The sequence below is a fragment of the Meleagris gallopavo genome, chromosome 3, assembly GCF_905368555.1.
Source record: "Meleagris gallopavo chromosome 3, MGAL_WU_HG_1.1, whole genome shotgun sequence".
Classification (NCBI taxonomy): Eukaryota; Metazoa; Chordata; class Aves; order Galliformes; family Phasianidae; genus Meleagris; species Meleagris gallopavo.
Window position 1 is genome coordinate 82,439,956 of NC_139406.1, and position 20,886 is coordinate 82,460,841.

Consider the following 20,886-nt stretch of genomic DNA (forward strand, 5'->3'; position numbering starts at 1 on the left):
TGCAGCCAACTTCGCAGATAATTCTTGTACACCCCTCGCTCCAACAGAGCATTTACTAAATAACTTTAAGTACATAATTATCCCCCTTCCATTTAGGTATTTAACAAACACTCAAGTTTTGCTGGAGCAGAGCCCTTACCAAGTAAGAATAAGCATGGATACAGCAGTAGCCAACAAAATAAATACCTAATTTTCTGCTACAGGGTGTTTTCAGGTGAAAGACCAAGAGTGGAGTTTGCTCAGACTTCGCCAACCTCTCAGTCATAGAGATGGGATCCAGTTTACCCAATAGCAGATCCTCCCAGTGCAGGAGCTGACAAATTCTCATCACCTTAAACTCCCTTTATCAGAATTTGAGAGAAAAAATGTGCCCTTTAACTGTTTGTCATCTGATGTCTTTAGAGGTCTACCTGGTGGAGGGCAGAATACATCCCATAATCTGTTGAGTGGTAGAGTACTCAGTTAAGTATATTGAGGCCAACCTGGGATAGACATGATCTTCGAGGAATGAATCCTCTTATCTACTTGCAGAAGGCAGAGGTTGTTCTCACAGACTTTTTTGGGGGAACTGAGACACAGATATGAGGGTCAATGGGAAACCTTGACCTGGCCCAGCAAAACTGTGGCTGTCAGACCACTTTTTGGGGAACAAGATGAGCAAAAATCCCCACTTCTCATCAAAAGTTGATCTGAGAATCAACAGAAGGCAGCAAGTTGTGACTTGAATGGGTACTGATCCTGCCTCTGGATATGCAAAGCAAATGCTCCATGAGATGGCTGCCAAATGACAGCAATGCCTGGGAGCTACCTCCACTCCCTTGGACTGCCCAGCCAGCACTGAGGAGGAGACCTCTTCCCTTACCTCCTTCCCTCACCCTTGGCCCAAAGAATGCCTTTCCCAGTTCTGTCTGACAGGGAAATGATAAGTGATGTCAGTGTATGTCACAGTTCTGCTTTTCAGAGTCCAAATCCTAAGTATCCGGGATGACGCTGTACATACAACTTACCATTGAGGAGATGAGGACAGCCCAGAGGCACTGAGTTACCAATGGTGACATGTCACTCCTAAGGACACCCACAACCCAAACAGCCCCTGAGAGAAGATAGTGAACCACTCACAGCCCCATTAACTGCAGGGGAAGCAGCCCAGTTCAGTGCCAATGTCCTGGAAGAGGATGCAAAAATCAGCCAAGAAGAGTTTACCTATGGTTTTCCTACAGCACAGAGTCTACCTCTGTGGTCATCAGAGCTGCAGGCTGGAGATGGGTGAGCCAAATGAGCTTGGGTGGCAACCAGATTGAAGGACGCACCCCAGTGAGAAGCATTTGACAGTTCTAACTAGACCTTATCTTTAGTGCTGGCAGAACTGTGATTTCAGTTCATCAGAGTTCCTGCTTTGAGGTGAGTTTATCTATTCTGACTCTTATGCTGCTTATTTTCTAGTGAAGTTGTTTTATTCTCAGCTGGTTTAAATTACTTAGAGGTTTTATCCCAGGAGTAAACTAGGTGCCCCATGGCACAACAATGTTCCCATTGTAAAAGCCGCAGTGCAACTAGCTAAGGCAGAGAGCACAACTGCTCTCCTTTTTATGGCTGAGGAGCTGAGGTCCGTAGAGACCAGCTAGCCAGTGTCCTATGTGATGTCTGTAGCAGGAGCAGGGATACAACTCATTCATCTTGAGCATTATTCTCACAGCATCCTTAAGCAAGGACTGCCACCCACTTGTTTTTTGTCAACCTTGCAAGTTTTGTGGTGGCTGGTGAAAGAGATGAATCTCCAGGTGGGAGCTACAGTGCTAAATGGGGATGCATTACAGTTATGGTGCTTTAATCAGGTGTGGATGTGGCTATGCTATGTCCACCAGTAACTCTCAGCTTGGTTGTAAGATCCTTTGTCAAGCCATGCTGGGTGTAGATGAGGTCTAGGTCAGGGGCTATGGAGATGCTGTCCAAGAGATTCATGTAGCTCATGTAGGGAAGCAGCCTGTGTTTTCCACAGGTCAGCATAGAATTCACTCCTCATCCCAAGCAGCTGTGAAAAGAGGTGATGAAAGTCTTCTGGAAAGCGGGCACTCCTCCGATGACTTCCAGGTTCCTCCACAGTGAGCAGAGAGGCCCTTATCAAACATCATGAGCACACATGAACAGCTGCCATGGGAGGAAACCGCACAAGTTATGAGGTTTGTTTTCAATTCTTTCCCCAAACTCAGCTCCATATGTTGCTACATTTTTCCAGCCTTTGCAAAATGATTCATGTGGCATGTTGCCTAACATTGCACAAAGTGTGCCCATACGAGGTCTCACCAGTGTGTGGGAAGAGCTCTGCATAAGGCCAGTCCTACTTCTCCAAGGACAGGCAGGACTTGTGCCACTGTCCTTACTACTACTACTACTGCTGCCCTTTCTCCATTAAACATGGAGATTCTGCACAGCCTCGGTATTTCTCAACTTGCAAAGCCTCAGGACAAAATCTGCCTGAAGTTCCTGTTCTTTCTGCAGTGCTAGTTCTGCTGTTGCCTCTAGCTGAGGGAAGGCACTGTAACTCCAGGAGCAAACTCTGTCCTCTTGGCCATAAATATCTTGCAAATAATCTTCTGGTATCTTCAGCCAAGCACTATGCATGATGTTCCCACCTAGTTCTCTTTGTCCTAGATTTAAAGAGCAACAGAATACAAACAGTATCTTCTATCTGGAAACATAATTGCAAACTCTTAATTGATTTTGTGCCAAAAAAGATACACCGTAAAACTCAAGCAGGCTATTAATGAGAAATACATTAGCAATAAAACCCATATAACTCTGCGCATAAAGATGAGTGATCATTATGAGAGCAGGAGACAGAGATGCAAATGTTATGTGTTGTTTACTTGGGTTGCTTTTGCTAATATTTGGAGCTTTACCGTAGTAATTCTTCACATAAATACAACAAGGCTCTGCTGCACAATTAGACCATCTTGGATGTCATCTGTCCTTTCTCACAGAATGCAAGGCATTTTTGGAGGGAATATTTAGGACTCAGTTGCTCAGGACTGGGTTCACTTGTTTTTGCAGCAGCATGAGTGTATGTTAAAGGTAGATCAACTCCAAGGGATGCAAATAAACTTAATTGGATCCACACTAACACCACATTCTGGAGGGTGGAGGGAGGGCAGTACGGAGCTGGCTAAACTTGTGTTTAAGTTAAAACATGCCTGATGCAGGAAAAGTCTGTTTTTGATGGTGAGGTGACTGAGAAGGAGACAAGGAGACAAGGAGAGAGCAGTGGAAAACGTACACCTTAACTTCTGTGAAGCCTTTAATGTAGTCTCCCACAGCATTCTTATCATCAGATTGGTGCAATGAGGGCTGGGTAAGAGGACAATAAAGTGGGTGGAAAATTGGCTGTGCTGCAGCTGGACTCAAAGAGGTTTAACCAGCAGTGCAAAGTCCAACTGGCAGCCAGCACTGGTCGCATCCCTAAGGGACCAGCCGTGGGACCAGAACTGCTTCATGTCTCCTCTAATGACCTACATGATGGGACTTGAATCTGCGGGCTTGAAGATACCAAATCAGGGAGTGGATGAGGGCAGGCAGCTGTTCAGGGGGACCTGGAGAGGTTGGAAATTGGAGTGGCCAACTTTGGGACTTGCAGAAGAATGGCTCTTCCTCAGATTGTGGATTCTCACTTGATCCCCAAAGATGCTGTGCACAAACAACTCTTACCCAAAGTCTTAGCTGTCTCATGTGTCAAAGCCCTTCCCATCCAAGCACAACATTGCTGATCCTACATCTCAGGCTTTGAGAGTCTGAATACCTTTGAATATCTCAAACTGAGCCCCTTAGCCTGAGTCCCTTTGGTTTCAATTGGCAGGTTCAAGAAGAAACAGACAAACAAAGCCCATCCATTAATTACTAATGAATTTTAGAAAGAAAGAATTTCCCCCAGAATGCAACTTGATTCAAATGAGGGTGAAATTCTCCATTGTCCAGTAATCTGATCTGGCTTTGTATTCATCATATAGCAAACATGCCTGGCAGACAAGCTCTGAAAGGCAACCACGCAGGTGTTTTCACCTTGTCAAGGCCATGGGAGCTCTTTGACAGGCCTCCTGGTATATGCCAAACTGAGGCCAGCCCTGCATGGGGCAGCTGGAAAGATTAGACCCTTACTGAGCAGTGATAAAAGGTATGAGACAAAAGTGGAAAAAGGGGAATCAAGAAGCTGTTCTACATGGGTAAGCAACTCTGAGCCTGACTATTTTGTTCCTCACCTGTTGGGTACAAGTTTGCATGAAAATGACAGCTTCTAGCCTACATTCTAGCAGAGATGTCTAACATTTGGGCATTTATGGCACTCACTCAGCCTTTGCCTTGGCCAAAGGCTGGCATGGCTCCATGCCCTTCACTTGTCCATGCACAGTGTTTTGTATCCTGCCAAAACACCCTTTGCAAATGCAACAGATCAGGGAAATGTCTTGTCTGGAATTCCCTTATGGAGTTACATCCCTATTTTGGGTGTTTTAGGGTTGGAGTCACATAACTACAAGGTTATGAATTACACAGTGATGCAGCATTTGAGTATTAGTCTTGAACCTGAAGATTTCTGGCCTGGCTCATGCACCTGTAATGGAAGCTACAGTATTCATTTCACTGCACAAAGCTCTTGAAAGAACATGGTATGGAGGCTGGGGAAAGTTTCCCACACCGTACCCAAGCATGAGAAAACATCTCCCTGCTAAGAGTACGGGGGAGTTGGGGTACAGAATCAGGACTGGGAGGAGGGAAGGCAAAGTCTCCATCTTTACCCTCCCCAAAATACAACATTCATTTTTTTCTGCAGTGCTGAGTTCTCAAATAAACTACTTGTTTAAGGCAACAAGCTGAGGTATTTACAGTGATGCCATTCATAACACAACAGTTAAGCATCTGTTGGCTTTTATAGTATAATCTTTATTCTAGGCTCAGGGAAAAAAAAAATCTCTAAGCAAATTTGAGTGAAGAGCTCTGACCCCAGAGCCCAGAAGCAGCAAATCCCTCTTTCTACTAACTCAGATTTGTCCTCACTGCACCAGACATTGTTTGCACAACCATTTGCAATTTTGAGAATCCTGTAAGACAGTCAAACACAAAGGAAGCCTTCATTACATGTCAATTTTTCCTCCTCACTTTAGACAATTTAGGCCATATGCTCATGGACACATTGAGGCAACAACTTCCAGTCTAATCCAAGATCTTCCAAACTTTCTGGACTATTTGGCATTCAGGCTGCCTCATTTACCCCAACCTATAGCTTGTAACTGCCATGGATCTTTTTTATCTTAGCTTTCCTCAGTCTTTTAATAGGAAGCTGTAAAAGGTGTGGTGGTTCTGCAGGTAATTCAGACCACTTAAAATGGATCCAGGCACAGTCTAATAACCAGGTGCTGAGAACAAACTCTAGGAAAATCCATATCTCTCAAATGCCCCCTGCATTTCTGTCATGCTCTCCTGCCCATTGTACATTTTCAGGAAGAAGTTCTGGGCAGGCAACAGTTGCAAGAGCCACCGAACCACTGCACAATTAGTCTCTGTCAACAATTTGGGGTTGAAGTTAAGTGACCTTAAAGGTCCTTTCCAATCTAAGCCATTTTATGACTCTGTAATTCTAAGCTAAGAGCTAGCAGAAATCTCCATCAAATGCCCTCACCAGACACACCATGTAATCCAGATCACCAGCTATCAAGATCTGCTTTGATAATTATTTAGTAAAAGTCCGTAACTCGTAACTCCTAACAAGCAGGACCTGCCTACCTCCCAGCTCCAAGGCAAAATGCCACAGCAGTTCCAGATGCTGGCAGTCCAGGACAGAACCTAACTTGTCTACAGTATGCACTTTAGAGAGAAGAAATTTAAGTAGCAAAAGACTAAGTGTAACTTATCCCCTAAAAGTACGGAGAAAGGTTATTTCCCAAATGCATTTCTCCAAGGCCCTTATCTTCACTGCTGAGCTGCAAAGGAAGCTGCAAAACCACTAACACAGAACACCTCTATCCCTTTACCACCAGCACTGCAACATGTCCATAAAAAGAGTGTTGTCATTTAGTAAGCAGTTTTTCCTTAACCAATTAAAAATACCTTTTGGCAAGATGTATCTTCAAAACCAGATATTTTTAACTGCTTTCTGGAGAGATATACTCAAGCTATAATGTGACCTGAAGTTTTACAGAAGTTCGGACAACAAAAACATCCACTGCCCAAAATCAAGCAGCAAAAGACAACCGGGTTGGCCATTGCCTCAGGCCAGAGTTTCCCCTTTGGCAGCAGAGCAGCTCAGAGAATACACACTATGGGAAAGGCACACTGAAAAGTTCAAGACAAAGTTCAGCTATTTTGGAGTCGTTAATGTAAAAAAAAATAGTACTTTAATATAGGAAAAATTCCAGGAGACTTTCTCACATGCATTCATCACTCAGAAAAGCTGCTTATTCAAACTTTCCATCCCGGTTATAATTGTAACAGCACCTTGGAACCCCAGCAAGGAGAGCCAGGCTGCAGCAGGCAGTCTGATGATAAAGAAGGCAGTCTGTTCTGCATGTCGACAATGAAGCAGATAACAGAAATAAATAGAACAGCTTCAGAAGGACAAGCAGCAAGGAAAGCATCAGGTAAAATTATAACACCTTGAGTAAGCTGCGGGCACATGGAGATTGCTTTCTAACTGGTATTCTTTCAAAATGCAAACTATACTGCTTGTCTTCAAGTGGACAAAGCAGTATCACCAAAACCTTCAGTACATTCAGCACAAGCCTGACAGCTACTGATTAGCCCAACCATTAACTGAACAGCTCGGGGAAATAAAAACAGCCAGAGTATCACGATCCTCAGCACTACTGAGCTGATTAACATTGTTCTGTAAATTATGGCTGGGCCACCTGTATCCGTCTGCTTCCCTGCTGTTTAAAGTTTCTTTGCTGTGTTTCAGTTCCAACAGAAAAATCTTCTGATAATAATTTTAGAATTTTAAGAAATAAATATTCCTTCTTCAGAAAGGTGCAGGAGGCTTTCTAGCTTACACATAGCTTTCTAGCATACAGCAATTAAGCAGGTCTGGAGAACAGAGGCTGTTTTTATCCCATTTGCTGTACTGAGATGAGGTTTGCGTTCACCTTCAGAGGTCAACAGAAGCTCTGTGATGGGTCTCACTGCACACAGCTTCATAAAGCAGTGGTGTCTTGAGATGTTTTAAAGCGTCTGTGTTACTGAGTCCTGGATTCACTTTGTCAGTACAGATATTTATACCCACATACAGAGCCTTGCATGCAAGTTAGTCAGCTCATGAACAGTAGTTATGAAGACATGGCAGCAGAAAGCACTTGCGCTTTCAACAGAAGCAAGTAAAATAAGAAAGAAGGGAGAGAAGGTGAGGGAGAAATCCATGTTTCTCTATTTCATTTTGTAGAACTGCTGAAAACAGAGGAAGAAAACAAACCTGAAAGGAATCACAGAAACATGAATTACTGAAGTTGGAAAAGGCCACTAAGATCACCTACTCCAGCCATTAACCCATCATGCCCTCATAGACTCATAGAATAATTACAGTTGGAAAAGACTGCTAAGATAAAAATCTATTTCAGAAGGAGAAATTTCTCAGGAAAGACAAAGAGTTGTCAGATCAGCAGGAGTGAGAAGTAGAAGTGCAGCCCTAAGAACCTGGGTACACCTCCTCAGCCAAACACCCACCCATGACAGGTCAGCAAGGCAGCACTCAGTGAGCTGCTAGCCATGTCCTGGGCAGTCCCCACAGGCACCAGCCGAGTCTCCGAGAACCAGATCCTAAAGCATCCCATCAGCAGGGAACTCAGAGTCTCCATTACTGTTCTTAATGCTCACTCTTTTCTATCTTGTAAATATATCCAGAGATGCTACAAAAAGAGCTCAGAGCCTCTCACCACTCCAAGTCCCATCAGATTAATGTAGCATGCTTCAATACTGCTCATCAAGGCAGTAGATGCAGTACTACACGCCTGGATCATCACAACAAACCCATGAAAAACAGGAGAAGTAAGTGGTGTTAGAAGTCTTTGGATTAGCATCTATGTCCTTAGAGGTGCTAGAAGTTTACTACCATCACAAATTTCACAGGGAACTGGCAGCTCTGGCTGCTTTCTAAGAAACACTATAGATTTTTAATACTTTTTTTCATGATTCAGAGCATGTGAGCACCTCTCATCACCACATGGTTGCAGAAGAATCTGTTTTCCTTTTAAAGTTAGTTAGAAAAGAAATTCCTCAGTAAAAAAAAAAAAAAAATAGAAGAAGAACCATCATTTTAGAGAAGCTGGTCACTAGGAAAGGGCACTGTTTCCCTTTTTTTTTTTTTTTTTTATATCAAAATAAGCACACAGCCCTCCAATAGCTCCCAGCCTGCCCAACCCCTGGGCTTCAGTTGGAAAATTGCACTTGGAAAATATCTACACAAATTCTGGCAACTTATATCAACTTTTCCCTCCAAAAGACCTAACAGGCTTCTATTATCCAAACAGACCAAATGGCTCAGAAAATTTGCATCTGTATGAAGCTGCAGAATGGGAAACGAGATCAAAATGTGAAACGAAGAACTTATGATAGCTCCTTCACAAGTGACATTAAAAGCAGATGGAGGAGAAAGAAGTTTGGTTTCTCTGCTTTACCCTTCCCCTCAGCTCCCAAAACGTGAACAGCAGGGAATGCACCAAGGCAAAGAGCCCCTTCTGAACCCACCACACCAGGGAGGAACTAAGAACTGTGGTTTCAAGGGAACAGCTCTTGTGATGATGCCCTTTTTTACGTACAATATTGGGGTTTATTGGAAGGACTGTTATGATCAAACAGAGTACACGAGTTTCTCTGTTCATACGCTTTCCCCTTGGAACAGTATAAATAAGATGGCACACTTATGCTCTGAATAAGAAATGCACTTTGAATCACCACTTTACTCCCAGGCCACACACCGCACAAACATTTGTCTTTACCCAGTTATCAGAAGTGAAGTTATTAATGCTCGGTGCATTTCTTGTGCCCCTCTCCCGGTGTCTGGGCTTTTATAGGCAATGCTAACTGCACAGGGCTGTCCTACAGTATGGCACCAATGCTGCCCTTGCACCTCACCCCTGTGCCAGGTGGTGCCTCAACAGAAAGGGAACATCCTGTAGGTGTAGATCCTATAAAAATTCAGGCAGGCACAGACAAATCACATTGCACTCCGGTACTTTATACAGAGAACGCAAAACTCCCACGATATATATGCTACTTTTACGTGACTTCTCAGTGTGTAAATTCAGAGTACAGCCAATGCTGCTGGATAATTAGCCCCTACCACAAAACAGCCAATGAGATACTTAGCATTTTGCTCCACTGGGACCAGGATTTCAGGCAAATTGCTTATGAAAGGTGGTAGATTTGAAGACAGTAAAAAAAAAATGAAAACTAAATAAGTGCCACCTGGATGGCCTAAGCCTTGCCTGTTTACTAGTAGTCAGAGAAGGTTGTAGCTCTTGTGTTAAAACAATAGCTGAAATTCCTAACCTCTGTGGGTAGAAACTGCTCTGTTCCTTATTCTGTGAAGCCTTAAGGCTTCTTCCTTTCTCCCATGCCCTGTTCAGGTGCTGGAGATTTCGTGGGCTATGCTTTGCTGTTACAATCAGTGATGGATCACTTGCGGAAAATACAGCTTGTCCTTAACTGAGCTCAAGTTTCTGACAGTTTCTCACAGGACTCAGGTCAGCTGTAGCTTGGAGAGGCAGTGCTCTACACACCCATCTGCATGTATTTACCGTTCAGATCTCCTTTCTCCAAATTTCCCAGGTAAGATCTAATAGTGGTGAGTAAGTCAGGACCATGCAAGAGTACAGCCATCCTCAAATCTCTCAACATATCCATGCTTAGAAATCATTTCTTCTAACTTTAGTACACATCAGTAGCTAAACTGATCTCCAGCAGGAAATTCTCTCAACCACACAGTCATTTTCTCATCATCTTTTGGTTTGGATTTTGGGTTGTCCTGTGTGCAGCCAGCAGTTGGACTCAACGATCCTTGTGGGTCCCTCCCAACTCAGAATATTCTGTGATTCTGTGATTCTCCACTGAAGTTCTGTCCAGTAATTATTACACAAAATTTCTCTGTGATTTCACTTTCTGTGTTTCAAGTCTCTGAGGCTTAGCTGATATTCAGGAGCACTTTCTGGGCCTATAGGATCCAGCGCTGCACTCGCAGTGCTTTCCCTATCCACACTGTGGATCCACACTGATGATCTCAACCCAGCCAATGCCTCCCAGCCACCAACTGCTGGGACTGCGCCATTGTGCCTCCAGGAAGCCCCTCAGCTTTGATTTCAGCTGTGGCTTCTGGAGTTTCTCGTGAAACAAATATCTCTGCTCCTAAGATCTGCTGAAACTATATATAAAGGTGGACTGATTCCAGTAGGCATCTGTTTCTCAGTGCAATCACACTGTTCTGAAATCGCTTGTCTCTACTGATTATGCATTAGTGTTCTACTATTCACTTCAGAGGGAATCATTGCACCAGAGAAGCAGACGAGGCAGTCCAGCACCCCGCCCTTATGTTTTTTTAATTTTACAACACACAAAACATTCCCATCATCATTCCGAAAAGGAGGATGTGAGGAGACAGCAGCTCCACAGCAGCAGCTCTGGTGAGACTTGATGTGCCAAGCTGCAAAAGAAACTCCAGAAACTCCACCAGGTCATAGAATCATAGAATCACAGAATCGCTGGGGTTGGAAGGGACCTCAAGGATCATGAATCTCCAACCCCCCTGCCACAGGCAGGGCCACCAACCTCCACATTTAATACTACACCAGGCTGCCCAGGGACCCAACCTGCCCTTGAACACCTCCAGACACTGGGCATCCACAAGCCCACTGAGCAGCCTGTTCCAGCACCTCACCACTCTTTTGGTAAAGAACTTCTCCCTGATATCCAATCTAAATCTTCCCTCTTTCAACTTAAAACCATTTCCCCTTGTCCCGACCTTTCAAAGAGTTGATTCCCCTCCTGTTTGTAGGCTCCCTTTAGGTATTGAAATGCTGCAATGAGGTCACCCCACAGCCTTCTCTTCTTCAGGTCCTCAAAAAGGCCTATTGTGGCAGTAAGTGCAAGAACTATCTGACTGCAACGCCTCCTGTAATGTGATATGCACCCATTTTATATCCGCCAACAGAGACGCCCACTCCAAGGCATCACCGCTCCCTTTCTGGATCCATAGGGCATCTCCACCTTTGGGGCTGCTGGTGGACCAGGCACCAGACGGATGTACCAATAAATGGTACTGGCAGGCAGGTTCTGCGCCCAGTCTAACCTTACAAATATACATCTCCATCTGGCTCTTTCCATGAATAAAAGGTCATCTTTGTCTTTGAAGAGATTTTTTTTTCACCTGTAACAAGGCAGGAGATGTCTTCTAGACCCCCAATGAAGAAAAGGAAACCGCTCTTCAACTCAAGCAGGAGATGCTGGGGTGGGATACCTCTGGGAAGTGGTGGGTTAACATTGTAGGCCTCTTCTGTGTGTGATTTTATATGGTATTTGTTCTTAGTTGCAGTGTGTGAATTTTTAATTACACATATACGACATTAAAGGCAAATTAGTATAGTCAAAATCCATTTTCTTTCCAGAGCCAGTCAAAAATAACCAAAGAGGTAGTAATTTGTTTTTACCACACAGCAGGTGGTATTTTATCCCTCATTAAATTATGCAGATATGATTAATATTAATCTACATTTTACCACTATCCATCAAATTCAGTATCCATCACAACATCCTTAACACAGCACTTGTTTTGAAATGCATTTCATCAAAGTGTTGAGACATAAGTTAAAGTGGTCTCTCTGGTCACAGAGAGACCCTTGTGTCCCAAGACAATATAGCATTTGGGAAACCATTAGCACAACCTAATTTTTACCCTACTACTGACTTCCAAAAGCTGTTACAAATAAATTCAAGGGACTGAAAGAGAGGGATCCTTTATCTTTTCTTTTTTTTTTTTTTTTTTTTTTTTAATACTGAAAAGACTAGATGGTTTATACAGTTCATAGCCAGGAAAATCATAGAATCACAGAATCATAGAAGAGCTTAGGTTGGAAGAGACTATAAAGATCATTTAGTTCCAAATCCCCTGCCACGGACACGGCTGCTACCACCAGCTCAAGATGCCTAGGACCCCATCCAGCCTGACCTTGAGCACCTCTGAGAATGGGACATCCACAGCGCTCTGGGCATCTGAGCCAGTGCCTCACTGACCTCTGAGTAAAGAATTTCTTCCCAACATCTAACCTAAATCTTCCCTCTTTCAGTTTAAAGCCATTCTTCTTGTCCTATCACTAACTGGACTGTGCAAAAAGTCAATCTCCCTCCAGCTTGTAAGCTCTCTTCTAGTACTGAACAGCCACAATGAGGTCTCCCTGAAGTCTTCTCCAAGCTAAACAAGCACAACTCCCTCAACCTTTCTTCATAGGAGAGGTGCTCCAGCCCTCTGATCATCTTCATGACTCTCCTCTGGCCCCTCACCAACAGCTCTGCATCTTTCTTGTACTGGGGGCCCCAGGCCTGAACACAGCACTCCAAATGGGACCTCACGAGGTCAGAGTAGAATCATAAAATTTCAAGGAGTTTACTCCCCTCCTGTTTATAGGCTCCCTTTAGGTATTGAAAGGCTGCAATTAGTTTAACCTGCAGCCTTCTTTTCTCCAGGCTGAACAAGCCCAGCTCCCTCAGCCTGTCTTCATAGGGGAGGTGCTCCAGCCCTCTGATCATCTTTGTGGCTCTCCTCTGGACCCTCTCCAACAGCTCTCTGTCTTTCTTGTACTGAGGGCTCCAGACCTGGACACAGTACTCCAGATGGGGCCTCACAAGAGCAGAGTAAATGGGGACAATCAAGTTCCTGTCCCTGCTGGCCACCCCTCTTCTGATGGAGCCCAGGATACCATTTGCTTTCCGAGCCACAAGGGCACACTGCTGGCTCATATTAAGCTTTTCATTCATCAGGACCCCCAGGTCCTTCTCTGCAGGGCTGCTCTCAAGAACCGCTCTTTCCAGTCTGTATGGATGCCTGGGATTCCTACGGCCCAAGTGCAAAACTTTGCATTTGTCATGTTGAACCTCATTATAAATGGGAGTAAAGTGACCCTTCCTCCAGACATCTGAGACCTCACCTGAGAGCCACAACTTTTCAAATATGATGGAGAGCGGCTCAGCAACCACCTCAGCCAACTCCTTCAGAACCCTGGGAATCATAGAATGGCCTGGATTGAAAAGGACCACAATGACCATCTAGTTTCAACCCCCCTGCTATGTGCACAGTTGCCAACCACTAGACCAAGCTGCCCAGAACCACATCCAGCCTGGCCTTGGGTGCCTCCAGGGTTGAGGGATCCACAAAAGGGGGCAATCACCTCCCTCTCCCTGCTGGCCACCTTGCTTTTGGTGCAGCCCAGGATACAGTTGGCCTTCAGGGCTGCAAACACTGTTCACATCCTTATAAAGGTGTATGCTTTTACAAATCACCCTCCTGGTGCATGTCCTCTCACTGCCTTTCCCAGGCTTCTCCCTGGGTCACCCCCGTGCATCACAGCTCCCAGTTCCCATCCTGCCTGCTCAACTCTGGATACAACACCGCTGTTGGCAGTAGGACACTGAATTTAATTTGCATCTTGTAATATAAATGCTCCCAGAGGTTGAAGCAAGAGATTTTGCATACAGTACCATTTTTTCCCCAGACACACTCCGAGTGCAGGAAAATCAGTATTTTACAGGCAGCACTTGAGCTGAGCCTAACCACCTCTGTGGAAAAATATATTTTTAAATTTGACACTGAACCAGGGTGACATTTAAGTTGGCTACTGTGACAAAATATTTTGCACTGAGAGAGCTGCTTTTCTGGGTTTTATCGAGATCAGAAAAGCTTTTCCCTTTAGTTGAAGTAAATACACATGGCCTAGCCTGTAATTTAGCATGTTCTCCAGCAGCTCGCTTTTCAACTCTCCAGAACCTCCTGGAGATACTACTAGCATGGCCTTTCAGCAAAACAAACTCCTAGAGCTTCCCCAGCACACAAGGAGAATCTGTGTGCTAGGACCCAAGGGCAGACCACATACCAAAAGGGCATTAGGAACTGCTGTATGAGCCACGGTGGCATAGAAGCTCCAATTTATTTGTATGAGCACTGCAGTGCTGCTTCTGTACTTTTGACAGCAATACAAGTACACTTTCCTGCAAAAGCAGGAAAATCCCTGCTGCCTCTGCTAAGATGCAGGCTGCTCAGACGTGTCTATTGTAACATGCAGTGTGCTGGGCTGGGCACTCCTGCTGGGGCCGGCAGCAGAGATAATCGATGGCCATGGAGCAAACCCAGCAGGTTTATGGTCAGGAGATCTGGCTGTGCCACAGGTTCCTTGCATGGTGCTGGCAAAACTCACAACATTGGTGATTATGAACTCTTACCCAGCGCCAAAGGCACTGGAGAGTTCTATCTCCAGCTCCCCTAGTCCCACTATAACCATAGGGGCTGATGATGTGGGTGTGTTGTAGTGCTTCCCAAGTTAATCTTTTATGCATCTTGAGACCCTGTTCAGAGCTACAGAAGTACTGTTATTTTTGAATACATACAGCCAAAGACCAATAAACTAATTACATTCCTCTTCATAAAAGAGAAGATATCAATCTTCTTATATTAAATCTGTCCAGAGTAAACAAACTTCTCTCCTCCTGCTGTTAAAACACGTTGCCATAAGTGTTTAGTGTAACATCTGACCCGTTTCTCTTGCATCTTCCTAGATTAGGGTCAGTCCATTTGCACTTCAATTGTTCCAGGGCTGTACTGCAGTTTCTGGGGCTGGAGCACAGCTCAGCTGTAAAAACTTGCTGGAGGGTGTGAAGTAGCATAAAGAGGCTGGGACAGGGACTATTTTTAAAGCCAGTTTTGTGAGGAGAAAAATCACTGTGTTTGATTCCATTTTTTTTTCCTCCAACTTTTTTTGGTTGTGAGACTGAAAATTTGTGGAGGTCTTTGAGGTCAGTCCTCCCAAATGGCTGACAGGCAGAGCTGCAGCGAGCATTTGAGTGCAGACAGGTAAAGCAAGCTGAGATTACCTGACTGATAACACACAAGGGCTGTATGGATGATATACGTATGGAAAGGGATAGTGGAGGAACAGATGTGCCAGGACTGTCTGCTTTGTGCAGCAGCTCCACCATAAGAGATGGGGGAACCAACAGCAGCCAAAGGTTGCGTGTTCTGATGACACTGTGCAGATTCTGGCACCACAGCCCTAATGGGATCCCCTGGACATTACCAGCATATAGAAATATCATGGTCTAATGCTTCTCTGCTGCACAGCAAGGAAGTATATAATTTCTCCTGGATTTTCTCCCCCTCTTTCCCAGAAATCCTCTCCAGTCATGCTCAGCTTTGTCACCACATATCATTCAATAGGCACATATTGTTTAAGTCCTCGTATCCATTTGGCAAGGAATAAAGGAGCCAACCCAGACTATCTATTCACTCTCCAGATCTCCAGAGGTGGCACATGGTGTCACCAACCTGCCTGCATTCCTAGATTGGCAAAAATCCCCATTAGTTCTGTTTGTACTGTTGGCCTGAATGTGTTATATTCTAGTCTGGAGGACAGATCAAGGCACATCCTGAAAATTCGTACTAAAGTATAAACAAACATCCAAGCTGTCTCAGTAAGTTACCTAAACAATACAAATAGCTGTTTAGAAGAGCAAGCTCAATTTGATTATTAAAATCTGTTCCCAAATCTACAGGAATAACCAAAAGACAAGAAAACAAAATCCTCCACTTTGAAGCAGGGGCTCGGATCTAGCTCTTTGGTTAATTAAGAATGGGTAACGCTGGTGGTGACACCTGCAGGGCGGCCTTTGGTCACTAATCCCCTCCAGTTGTCCACAAAGAGTTGCGACAGTTATCACCCTCTGCACCAGGCTCAGTGGGAGGCAGGGGATGAATGCCCTGGAAAGCAGAACTGCTGCCCCAGCTCTCTTATCTGCTAGATGTGGCCTGGGCAAAGTCACGGAGTGTAAAGGTGAAGCATGCATTGCCAGCGGCCATGCGGTACTCAACTCCCAGCAGGAAATGGGGAATTTGGTCTCCAGCACTTTTAATCTATGGGTACACAGGAAAAAAAAATTTAAAAAAAGAAAGGAAAAAGTCGTAAAAGATTCCACAGAATTGAGCTAGGGTAATAAAATGACTGCTCAAACAAAGTGTTTCTAAGGAGAAAAACGTTTGGCTTTCAGGCGGATGCTGCCCCAGCCCAGCACTGGAGTTCTGCAGCAAGCCCTGGGGAAGGCCCTCACCTCTCTGCTCCAGGACAAATCCCACCCTCTTGAAGCACAGAGCCCAATTGGGTTGATGCAGGAGCTGCTTTTGTTCCTCTTCCAGGGCAGCCCGGGCTGCCTGGTCCTGCAGTGAGGTCATAACTCAGGGCTGATCGCATCACAGCGCGTTGCCATGGCGATGTCTGAGCTGTCACAAAAGGATGCGTGTGATGATTTCACAGCAGATGGGCTGTGAGGGAGGAAGCCCTCATTTAAATTTTAAAAATTGCTTTGGTAATTAGCAAGAGCAATAGGAAAAAAAAATATGTTTAAAAAAAAAAAAAAGGAAAAAGAAAAATCCCTGATACTGGCACTCTCAGCAAAGGGCAATGAATTCTGATGGAAGAGGAGGAAAGCAGAGGCTGCGCTCCCAATGCCCGGCTGCAGGGTCCCCCCATCCCAGCACATCTCACAGCCCACTTGTCCAGCCAGCCCCACAGTAGGGAAGGCAGCAGGCAGGTGGGATGCTGCAGGGCTGGGGCTGCATTGTGGCACCAAGTGCCCAGAGGAGGGGAGATGTAACCCCCTGACTTCACCAGCCCTTAGCAAGGAATTGGATCAGGCCCTACAGGGCCTTTGGATACCAATTGCAGCACGTGAAGAGTATGAACGTGCTCCTGTCCTTGCGGGGACATGATATGAGGAACAGCTGGAGTCCCTGGATGTGTTCAGCCCAGAGCAGAGGAGCTGAGGGAGACCTGATGGCGGCTGCAGCTCTTCACAGGGAGTGGAGGGGCAGCGCTGAGCTCTGCTCTGTGTGACAGCGACAGGGCCCGAGGGAGAGACACGGAGCTGGGTCAGGGGAGGGGCGGGTGGGGGTCAGGGACAGGGTCTGCACCAGTGGGCACGGCCCTGAGCTGCCGGGGTTCAAGGGGTATCTGGACAGTGCTCTCAGACACAGGGACCATTTTTGGGTGGTCCTGTGTAGGGTGAGGAGTTGGACTCAGCAATCCCTTTGAGTCCCTTCCAACTCAGGATATCCTGAGCAGCTCAGCAGCCCCCAGCAGGATAAAATCTCTCCTCTGCATGCAGCAGCATCTCAAGGACCTTGGGCTGAGTCCTATTCATCAGGGAGAGCAGACTCCAGGGAAGCACGTTCTTCACTTGTCTGGTGACTAACAGTTGATCTTCCAAAGAATGAGCCAGATGGCTCCCATGAGAAGTGATCAGCTCTCCTGGAGTCTATGAACCAGAAAAAGACAGAGTCTGGGTGCCTCTTGCCAGGACCTGTCTGAAGCTGAGGTGACGAGTGCAGGTGCACCGCAAGCTGGTGCCTGGGGGATTCCCTCCACCTTGGCTTATCAGCCATATGAACTGAAGGGACAGCTTCCACCAGCTTAAGGGCATCACAGAGCATAAGGTCAGTCCTGCTGTCTGGATTCAGACTTCAGCAGTGCTTTGAGCCTGTGCAAATTCCTTTTAGCATCTCATTCTGCAGACAGAGCATCTGATCAGTGCTCTCCGCCTCAACTTGAATTTGAAAGAAAAGCAAAAGACAGTGCTTTAGCAGAGGAGAAAGGATGGTTTGGTAGTTGTTTTGCTGGTGAAAAAATATTTATATAGGTTGGGGAGTGAGTGGCAAATATAGGAGGCTAAAGAGCTGTGTTCCCCCGCACCAGTCTGCACACTGTGCCTTGACCAGCAGCCAATGCTGCTTCCTGCCATGGCACTGGTCTCCACAAGAAAGGGGAAAAAATAGCAGTGTTTATCTGCTGACCTCTTTTTAAATTGCTCTTACCTTTATTTCTACTGAGGGCCATACCAAAAGCTGGCTTTTGTCATGACAAACAGCAGCTGAGAGCCATGGCACTGCCATACTGGTGTGGTGGATGAAGTAGGGTGGGATGCAGTTAGCAGCAAGGTGCACACTGAGCAGTTGCAGCCTGGTTATTCCTGCAAGGCAGCAGCTCAGCCTCCAGCCCAAGATCTCCCCTGGTGGAGCAAACACATCCCAAAGCCCCCAGCCACCCCCCACTCCTGAATCCCATACACAAACCAACCCCCAATGCCACAGCTCTAGGCAGCACACACATGAGCAGCACGCAGCCACACTCAGCAGAAAATGACTCTCTGGCTCTTTTATTTATATGCCTCTGTTTTGGCTTCCGAAGGATGCACGTCTCCTTCGAGGATACACACGGAGTCTCTCCGGAGCACAGTTCTGAGCTGTAGCTCAGGGAAAGGGAACGAGATCTGCTGTGCTGACTCAGCCTCGGCTGCACAGGAATAAACAGTCGGAAAGGAACTATTAACTCAATAAGACTGAAACATATGTGACAGTGCATATGTCAGACACTCATCTCCTTGCCGTAAATAATATACAGATACATTTCAGCATACAGTTCATTGTCTCTGACCAATGTATTACTTCACAGAGGAGTTTACAACTTTATTTGAGGTCTTTACAGAGTGGATGTCACCTTAAATCTAGAGAAAGTGGACAGAGGAAATGGAGAGAGCACGAGATTTAAAGCAAGCCAGCATTCTGCCCTTGTATTCCTGGGAAACTGTGCACACTCACTGTGCCCTGTGATTGGTATGGCTTCCATAGTGCTATTCACTGAAAAGAGAGGCCTTCAGGAAAAAAAAAATGCAAACTTCCTTTTTGCATTTTTGGTATAAGCAAGTTCCACTTCCTGATGATACGGATACCTGGCATTATTTTAATATGAGGTTTCCATAAATCAGTTACACAGTGTGTAAGTGAGGAGCAGGGGTCTGCTCCTCATCACCAGTGACAGACCACATGGGAATGGCACAGAGCTGCACCAGGGGAAGGTCAAACTGGACATCAAGAACAATTTTTTTACCATGAGGGTGGACAGACACTGAGACAGGATTCTGAGAAATGCCTCATGGCTGCCACTGTCAAGAGGCATTTGAACAATGCCCGCATTAATTAGGAGGTCAGGGAACTGGATTCAATAACATTTGAAGGTCCTATCCAACTGAACTATTTTATTATTCTATTGTATTTTATTCTATTCCATTCTGTCCCACTCCATTCTATGTCTGACAGAGGGGCAGAAGTTGGAGATAACCAGCCAACTATCCATTTTCTAAAGCACAGCATCAGGGCTGAGGTGCCACATGGGTTGTTGGTCCCTCTGCTCAACATTCAAACAGAGGAGGAATTTCATGACTGTGATTGAGCTCCATTTTGCAGAGTGCAAGAAAATATGAAGCCACAGAGAATCATAGAACTGTTTCAGTTGGAAGTGATCCTTAGAGGCCATCTAATCCAACCCCCCTGCAGCGAGCAGAGACTCCTACAGCTAGATCAGGTTGCTCAGTCTGTTCCAGCCTGGCCTTGAATGTCCCCAGGGATGGGGAATTCACCACCTCTCTGGGTAACCGGTTCCAGTGCCTCACCAGCCTTATCGTAAGATATTAAAAAAAAAAAAAAATCCTCATATCTGATCTAAATCTCCTGTTTTAGTTTGAAACCATTTCCCCTTTCCCCTTGTCCCATCACCACAGACCCTGCTAAAGAGTCCATCATCTTCTTTTCTACAGCCCCTCTTTAGATACTGAAAGGAGCAGTGGGTATCCTCGTCTTTATCTCCACGATCTCCGCAGTTTCTCTGAGCACTACCATTGAATACACAACGGCCAATAAGTACTCTTAGCTTTTTCATTGAGGATGGCAATAGGAACTGACAGAGTTTTAAAGCCCACGTGTTCCTCGCTTCAAACCTGCGCTCTGTTTTAATGACTTCGTATGACATCACCCATGTCAGGAATGGGCGTGTGATCCGAGACAGCCAGCACGGCTTCACCAGAGGAAGGTCACGCTTGACCAATCTGGTGGCCTTCTATGATGGAGTGACGTTTGGGGGAAGGCAGAGGGATCTGCGAAGGGGCTCTACGCAGCGCAGACCGCTTGATCGCAATGGTGGGCCCAAAGGAAGCTCCGGGCTTCCACCCACGGCCCCGCTTTGCACTTGAAAGCACCGACGGCAGCACCGCCTTAGGGCCAAAGGGCCCTTTGCTCTCGGCAAGGCAGAAAGAAAAGGAAAAGAAAAGAAATCTAAAGAGGACTTAAAGTAAATGAGAATTAGGGCTACCGCAAGGAGACGACTTTTTCACCATCGATCTGGCTCGTAAAGAACCCTTCACATTAACAAGCGTAACGGTCACACTTTGGCTTTTTCTTGTCCTAATCTTAGGAAATTGAGATCGTAGAAAAAAAAGTTCACCTTTCAGGGGAGGAGTGGTTGCTAAAATAGATAGGCTTTTTTTTTTTCTTTCCTTCCAAAACGCAGCCGAACAGCTCTTGAAGAGTTAAAACAGACTCGGTGGTATTTACAAGAAAGTGGAAATTCCCTGTTAAAGAAAAAAAGAAAAGAAAAGAAAGGAAAGGAAAAGAAAAAGAAAAGAAAGAAAAAAGAAAAGAAAAAAGAAAAGAAAAGAAAAGAAAAGAAAAGAAAAGAAAAGAAAAGAAAAGAAAAGAAAAGAAAAGAAAAGAAAAGAAAAAAGAAAAAATCTCACGGGAAAACCCAGAGTCAGAGACAATCAGCGGAGCTCCGGCGC

General features: G+C 45.4%; 1 long non-coding RNA gene across 1 annotated transcript; it reads left to right on the forward strand.

The window, feature by feature from the left end:
• The first annotated feature begins 1,112 nt into the window (after positions 1-1,112).
• LOC146544795 (uncharacterized) lies at positions 1,113-20,709 on the forward strand. The gene is made up of 2 exons (XR_014882676.1): positions 1,113-1,401; positions 19,870-20,709. It is a non-coding gene; the product is annotated as an uncharacterized LOC146544795 (long non-coding RNA).
• The last annotated feature ends 177 nt before the right edge of the window (positions 20,710-20,886 follow it).